The sequence below is a fragment of the Heterocephalus glaber genome, unplaced genomic scaffold, assembly GCF_053883595.1.
Source record: "Heterocephalus glaber isolate CG9 unplaced genomic scaffold, H.glaber_assembly_v1.0 deba00000546, whole genome shotgun sequence".
Taxonomy (NCBI): Eukaryota; Metazoa; Chordata; class Mammalia; order Rodentia; family Bathyergidae; genus Heterocephalus; species Heterocephalus glaber.
This window is the reverse complement of record NW_028258147.1, coordinates 5504676-5513226: the sequence shown is the minus strand read 5'-3', so window position 1 is coordinate 5513226 and position 8551 is coordinate 5504676. Positions and strand designations below refer to the sequence as shown.

General features: G+C 40.7%; 1 pseudogene; it reads right to left on the bottom strand.

The window, feature by feature from the left end:
- Positions 1 to 540: 540 nt before the first annotated feature.
- Positions 541 to 4872, bottom strand: LOC101725841 (thyroid hormone receptor-associated protein 3 pseudogene; annotated as a pseudogene).
- Between the last annotated feature and the right edge of the window lie 3679 nt (positions 4873 to 8551).

The following is an 8551-nucleotide window of genomic DNA, read 5'->3' as shown; positions in this document are numbered from 1 at the left end:
TCTAATTTCTTTCTTTTCTTCTATTCCTCTATTTTTTCTCCTAACCCCTTTTAAATTTTCTCCCATGAGGGTAAAATCACCATATTGAGGGGATATTTACTGTCTACAATTTTCTGGTCTGTTTAAGGTTTTGTTATGTAACTACATCACTTGTTCCTATGGTTAAAGGTGGCAAATTAATAGTTACCACAGTTTGTCATTTTGTAGGCTGTGTTTCATGCTATTATTACTAATTGTACTACTTTAGCCAAGGTGACATAATTGTTCTAATCAGTTGTTCTCCCTTATATGCCAAGACTGAGTTTACCTTAGGATCACAAACAACACTATAGGCCAGTGCCAAAGAACCAGGGGGTAGGCCAAATAGGCAGCAACTTCTCATCCCCAGTAAAGAGGTAGGCTCTTGCAGCAGGCTCAAAACCCAAAACCAGCTACAGCTAGAGACATCTCAGAGAAGTAGTCATTTCCTAAAGGTTCTCAATGCTAGCAATAAAGCTACCTACCATAAGCAATTTACAAGCATCAACTCAGGAATTAATCTTTTTTTTTCATTTATTGTTTTTATTTGCAGGAGGAGTTGAAACAAATTTAAGAGTGTTTTTCTTTTTCCCCTAAACATGAACCATTCAAGTAAAATCAACTGAACTATAGAAATGTAGCAAAGCAAAGGGAAACCACAACAACCCAATCAGCAAAGGTTGGGGGGAAGAGGAGGGTACAGTTCACATATAACATGTACAAATGCCACATGATTCATCTGCTCAGGACGGCCTCCTCAGAAGGCAAGCACAAGGACCCATTGCAAGAGGATGTTTCCCCCCAAACGTCTGAGAATGTTTCAACTTAAAGCTTAAGATTAAAAAGAGAAAAGAAAAAAATAACAACAACAAAAAAAACACAACCCCAAGAACCACCCAGCCATAACCATCTTCCTTAATCGATCATAGGTATTTCTTTCATTTTATAAAAAGATTAATAAAAAATATTGAAAAAATTATTTTCTCATTTTATATTTGTAAAGATAATAGAATTCAGAAGTATCTTAGAAAACCGACCAGAAACTGCCCTCCAGTTTCCACCCCTGTTGCTGAGGATCATCAGGACTAGAAAGTTTGGGACACTGGAGCTGCTCGTGGAGAATGGGAAGCCCAGCCCAGAAGAAATCAGAAAATACAGGAACAGGGTGCATAGGAAGTGGTTAGGAGCAACTCCATGTAACACATGGCCGCACAGAAAAGGGGAACACAAGGTGGTCAGAAAGGCCTTAAACTCCTCCTTGACATACAAAACCAGATTTTACAAAGATCTAAGCAATTTGGTCCCAAACTGAGGTGAACATGCTTCACATGCTTTGCTTTCTCTTTTAAGAATCAAAGTTGCCCAAATTAAATCTTTCTGCTAATATTACTACATATGCCTAAAAAAAAAAGAAAAAATAAATAAAATCAGGTCAAGGGAGAAGAGAGTGAAAATCATCAAATTAGTCCTCTTAGCTCCAAATGAAATGAAAATTTTAAAAAAACTGTTCATTTCTAACAGCAAACAAACCAAAATCAAGCATTGCTCTCCCTCCCCTCCCCTAGCCCACACCCCGTACACCAACAACAAATGAGAAACACAGCTAGAACCCAACATGTCATGTTCTGCTGAGAGCTGGGCCTGACCCCAGGCTCTGTGGTGGCTTCCTCTGTCCAGTGGGACACAGCACCAGGGATGTCTTCCGCTGTAGTAGGATTCTACATGGCTGACGGGGTGGGGTGGGATTTTCAGAATCTTCTTGAGCCTCCTCTGTTCAGCTCCTCACCAGCTATCTTCCCAGTGCCTCTCTCCCCTGGGCAAGGGCTCTCTCAAGAGTGGCCCCTACTCAGTTGTGGGCTGGAAATTGTCCTTCTCTTCTCAGTTCTCTGTTCCATTCTCATCATCTTCAATCTCCCCTTCCTCTCCACTGAACTTGTCATGGGCCCATTTGGGGCTGGTACTGGATTTCCGGAACATGAATGGGCCCCAGCCTCGGGGGAAGGCTCCTCGGCCCCCACCCCTGCTCACCCACTTATCACTGCCTTCACCTTCTCGATCATCATGCAAGTAATACTTCTTGCTTTTGGGCGTACACTCTGGATCCCATTCCTCTTCCCGGCTTCTCTTTTGAAAATCATTGCTACTGTTGTTATTGTTACCAGGGTAGTTGCCTCTGCCCCAGCCTCTCCCTCAGGCTTGAAATTGAAAGGTTCCCCGAGCTCTGCCTCCTCTTTCACTTGGACCCACAAAGTCTTTGGTCCCCAGCCGTGATTTGTCAATGCCTGTGGTGCTCTCTCCTCTCCCTTCTGTCTCCTCAGGATACTCTTCCACTTGTAGGAGTGAGATGACTGGGAGGAGGAGGAGGAGGAGGACCAGGACCGACCTCGTGCTCACCGATGCTTCTTCTTCTTTGATCCTTTATGTGTTTTCTCTGTTTTCTCAGTTGATCTTTCCCTTGAAAGGCTTGAGTCTCGGGAATCCACTGATTCTCTTACTTCGTTTAAGATCTCTCTCCTTATGTTTTTTACGACGTTCAATATCAAGGCGGAGATCAACAGGATCATCTTTGTATTTTCCCTCAGCCTTATAGCCAGGTTCCCAAGGACTTTTCATTTCATCATGAGTCAAACCATGTTTTCTGAATGTACTGGGGGAAATGTCTATCCTCCTGTGTATCTCTGGGCTTTTCTTGTTTTTAGCTGCCTCCTGTTCAGCTCCTCTCTTTAGGTATTTAGTAAAACGTTCGTGCAATGTCATTCCAGAGGACCCAAAGTGATGCTCTTTAACATGGTGAACAATGGTCACTATATGCTGAGCAAACAATTCTGAAGGGCTACGCTGAGACTGAGCTGACTGTATGTGCTGGAAAATGGAACGAAACTCCTGTTCCTTTTTGTTGCTATGAACCAGATCCAGACAAAGCTTACGTTCCTGAGCCAATAAGCCCCTGGGTCATGCGAGGTCCTCATCGAACGAGTCCATCTGTACGTTGATCTGGGCTTCTCGAGTAATAGAAAATGAAGACTTTCCTGAGGAAAAGTCTCCTTTGGCTCCCAGCTTTTCACGGCTCTGAGGGGTCTTCCTGGGGGTAGGCGATGAGCTTTTCTCTTGGACTGCTTTGTAAGCAGTCACTCGGAAATTCTTCTCAGGCACAAACCCTCGGTGCCCACTTTTGCTCCTCTTGGCCCCTCCTCGCTCTTCTTTTTTGGATCTCTCTGTGAAAGGCTCCTCCTCCAGCTCCTCTGCTTTCCTCTGCTTTTCCTTCCCTGAATACACCAGGCCCTCCCACTTGCCTGATTTTTCTTCCTCCTGATTTTTACTTGCACCAGCTATGACTTTAGACATAAATTTCGGTTCATCATCAAACTCAGACTCCTTCCTTCCCTTAGTTTTGTCCTTATCTTGATCATCCATCTCCTCCTTGTGGAAGTCTGCCATCTTCTTCTCAAAGTCATCACGGAGCTTATACCTTTTGGGTGACTGATTGCCCCTAAAAGACTTCTCAGTATCAGTCTTAGAAGCAAACGAATCCGATTTCAATTTTGCATCTGCGTCAGAGAAGCTCCCTTTCTCCTTCACTTTCTCTTTATCGGAATTTGTCTGTTTCTGCTCCTTATCTTTACCATTCTCTGTCTTCTGTTCTTCTGGATACCTCTTTGTATAGGCTGTTCCTCCTGAACCAGCACTCTCCTCCTTCTGAGATGAGCCGTAAGTGGAGCCAGTGGCTGGTGGACTCTTACCCACAGGGCTTTTTTTGGATGGACTCAAAGACCCAGAGCCATGGTCAAACTGACTTTGGTGGGTCCCAGACTGGTACCCACCACCACTTGGCCCAGAGGAGCCGATCTGGGATGTATTGGAAAGTGGAGGACTAGGCTTTGGCACAGGGCTAGGACGGGGTGACCTCTGCCTCACCACCACAGATTGAAGAGGGCTCTCTAAGAGCTGGGCTTCGCTCCCGGGGACTGAGGTCAGAAGCTGCTGAGGCCCGTGATGTGGAACCAGTGCTGTAGGTGGCATCTGGCCATGGCTTCGAGCTCTCAGATGCTTTTGTATCTTGAGAGGTGCCTCCAGAGAATGTTTGCTCCTTGGCCTCATCTCCCTGGTTATCCCCAGCAGCTTGAGATGGCCGGCTATCCTTGGAAGATACCCTTGGATTTTCTCCTTTGCAGATTTGTGCTTAGAAGATTCAACTCTGCTGTGGTTGGAGGAAGAATGAGAGGATGAGGAGCACCTTGACCTGTCAGAAGATGACTTATCTGAGTTTCTAGAATGGCTCCTGGACCTTGGTGAAGGAGACCTTCTCTTCGGAGACCGGGATCGAGAACGGCCCCGATGAGGACTGTATGCTTGTCGATAGTTCTGCCAATTGGAGCGGTAGTTTCCATAGCCTCCACGGTTATACTGGCCCCATGGATAGAAACCTCTGTTGCGTCCTCGGAAATAATAGGGTCTCCTATAACCTCTGCTGTGACCTCTGAAATCTCGATTCTGATACACTCTAGGGTGATTCCTTTCTCTGTTATGAGCTGGAGAGTACGATCTGGAACGAGACCTAGAACTCAGCCTGCGCTTCCTGGATCGAGAGATAGATCGGCTTCGGGATTGAGACTTGGAAAATGAACGAGAACGAGATCTTGATGCAGATCTTGAGCGAGAAGAGTGAGATCCAGACTTGGATTTGTTTGTTTTTGACATCTCTGAAGAGAGCTCCACTTTTCAATTACACCTTGTCAGAACAATGATTCAATTCGCACTGGATCCAGACACTGTTGAAGAGCACTGGCAGTGCCACTGGCTTCTCTAATTTACAAAGTCAGGATGTAATTCATACTCCCAGAGGCTTTCCCTTCAATCCAATTAACAATCTAGCCATAAACACTGCTCTCACTGATGGCTTCCAACTTCTGGGCACCCAGTATTGCTCGCCAGCTTCCGCTGCCACGCTCCACCCCTGGGCCCGCTGCTGTGACCGCAGCCGCAACCTCGCAACCTCGCAATGGCACAACCAGCCCGAACCTCCCAGGAATTAATCTTAAAAAAAAAAAAAAAGAAAGAAAATGAGAAGACACAGAAGCAAGGTGCAACCCCAGACTTCCAGCTTGCCAAAGGCAAACTGTGGGGGTAATGATGTGGAACAGTTTGAAAGCCACCAACCTAGACTCTCTGAACTGGACAGTGGAAGTAACAAAGCAGGTAAATGAGGCTCTAGGAAAAAAAAATCAGAAATAATTTCTCAGATAACTACAGAGATGAGGACCATAATAAAGGATATGCTTAGTGAATCTAGAGTAGATACAGATTTTTTAAAATAGAGGAAATTAGGAAAATGGTGGAAATCATGAATACCCAACATAGAAAAGAAATGGAATCCATGAAACAGATTCAAACAGTTATCCAGGGCATTAAAAATTCTATTGAAATTTTATGCAGCAGAATGAATCGATGTGAGGACAGAATATCAGATATAGAAGACAGGATTGCAGTTAACAATCAAGAAAGATTTCTTAAAAATAGCAAGGGACCACAAAAAAATCAATCCAACAGCTGCTAGATGATGCAAAGAAGAGTAAGATTGATCAGAGTCAATGAAAAAGCAGGAAATAGCGAAAATGACATTAAAAAACCTGATCACAAAAGTAATGGCAGAGAACTTCCTAAGAAAATTTGATATACAAATAAATGAAGCATATTAGCCATGATCAAAAAGCAAGCAAGCAACAAACAAACAAACAAAAAACTACACCAAGGAGTATAATAGTCAAGATTCCAAAAATGCAACACAAGAACAGAATATTAAAAGCTGGTACAGAAAAGAAACAAATAACCTATGAAGGAAAGCCCATCAGAATTGCAGCAGACTTCTCAACACAAACCCTTAAGTCAAGGAAAGCTTGGAGTGAAGTATTTCAAGCCCTAAAAGAAAACAACCCCAACTCAGATTGATGTACCTCACAAAATTATCTTTCAAAATTGATGGAGAAATAAAATACTTCCATGACAAAGAATACCTGAAAAAATTCATGACCACCAAACCAGCACTCCAAAATATTCTGAATAACATTCTAGAAAGAGACGACAAAGATTACAATTCCATGAACCACAATAGAATGAATCCACCAGGCAAGGCAAGTAATTAAACAAAGGGGAAAGAAAGAAAACTAAGAACAGGAAAATAACATAACAAGGATAAGTCAATACATATCAGTTATAACCATCAATGTAAATGGTCTCAATTCACCAATCAAAAAAATAGATTGGCAGATGGATCACAAAACAAGAGTCAACAATATGCTGCATACAAAAAACACATTTAACTAAAAAAGAAATTCATAGATTGAAAGTCAAAGGATGAAAAACAATACTCCATGTGACAGGAATCTGGAAAAAAAGAGGTAGCTATTCTATTTGTAGACAAAGTGGGTTTCAAGCCAAGATTGATCAAGAGAGACATAGAGAGTCATTACATCTTTCTTAAGGGAATCCAAGAAGAAGAGATAACAATCATAAATATATATCCACCAAATACCAATGCACCCAAATATATAAAACAAATATTAACAAACATGAAAACTCAAATAAGCACTAATACAGTTGTAATGGGGCATGTCAATACCCCACAGTCACAAATAGATCAACTAGAAAAAAATCAACAATGAAATATTAGAACTAAACCAAACTTTTGAACAAATGGACTTAGTATATGTCTACAGTGTTCCACCTCACAACATCAGAACACACAGTCTTCTCAGCTGCAGATGGGACATTCTCCAAAGTAAACCACATGCCAGCTCATGGAACATGCTTAAGTAAATGCAAAGGAATTGAAATTATCCCATGCATATTATCAGACCATAGTACAATGAAATTAGAAATCAATGGCAAAAGAAACCACAAGAACCTCATAAACACATGGAAATTAAATAACACCCTCCTGAACAACTAGTGGATCACAGATGAAATTAAAGAGGAAATCAGACAGTTTCCACAATTAAGTAATAATGCCAATATACCATACCAGACCTTGGGACACAATGAAAGCAGTCCTACAAGTGAAATTACAACAGTAAATTCCCATATCAGAAAAACAGAGCAAGCTCAAATAAACAATCTAATATTGAACCTCAAGCTTTTAGAAAAAGAAGAGCAAGTCAATCCAAAAGCTCACGCAAATGAGGAAATTGTAAAGAGCAGAGCAGAAACTAATGCAATTGAAACTAAGAAAACAATACAAAGAATGAATCAAAGAGTTGTTTTTTTGAAATATTAAATAAAATTGACAAATCTTTAGTCAACCTTATCAAAAAAAGAGAAAAGACTTAAATCCATGCAATTAGGAATGAAAAAGGTGAAATCACAGCAGATCCTACAGAATACCTACTTCGAGACCCTGTATTCTAATAAGATAGAAAATACAGAAGAAGTGGACAAATTCCTAGATACATAAGAATTACCAAAGTTGAATCAAGAAAATATAAAAAATTTAAATAACCCAATATCAGTCAATGAAATTGAAGATATAATTAAAAACCTACCAATAAAACAAGCCCAGGCTCTGATGGATTAACTGCTGAATTCTACAAGAGATTCAGAGAAAATCTAATGCCACTACTCCTTAAACTCTTCAGTAAAATTGAAAGGGAAGCAATACCCCCATACTCATTCCTGGAAGCAAGAATTACCCTGATACCAAAACCAGAGAAGGATCCAACAAAAAAAGAGAACTACAGGCCAATCTCCCTCATGAACATAGATGCAGAAGTCTTCAGTAAGACATTGCCAAACAGAATGCAGCAAATCATCAAGATTATACACCATGACCAAGTAGTATTCATCCCAGGGATGCAGGGATGGTTCAACATAGGCAAATCAATACGTGTAATACACCATATTAATACAGCCAAGGACAAAACCACATGATCATCTCAATAGATGCAGAAAAAGCATTTGACAAACTCCAACACCTGTTCATAATTTTTTAAAAAGACAGAAAGCTGGAATACATAGTCTTTATCTCAATCTGATAAAATCCATCTATGACAAACCAACAGTCAACATCATACTAAGTGGTCAAAACCAAAATCTTTCATTCTAAACTTAGGAACAAGACAAGGATGTCCATTATCACCTCTCTCATTCAATATAGTTCTGTAAACATTAGCCAGAGCAATTAGACAAGAAAGAAAAAAATAAAAGGAATAGGATAGGAAAGGAAGAGGTTAAATTATCACTATTTGCAGATGACATGATACTCTACATAGAAGACCCTCCAAAACTCTACCAAAAGACTTTTAATTTTTTTATTAAATAACTTCATTATCAAACACACACACATACAAAAAATTAAAACCACTCTAAGAAGAACAAAGCAAGGGGGAAAAAACTACAATAATATTCAAATACAGTAGAACTCAACCAAAACAAAACTGAAAAGCACTTAAACATTTTTCCATATAACTTAAAAAAGCATCTCAATCACCAACAAGATACCAGAGGATGTGATTTGTTTCAGAAAGGTCCCCAGAACTAACAT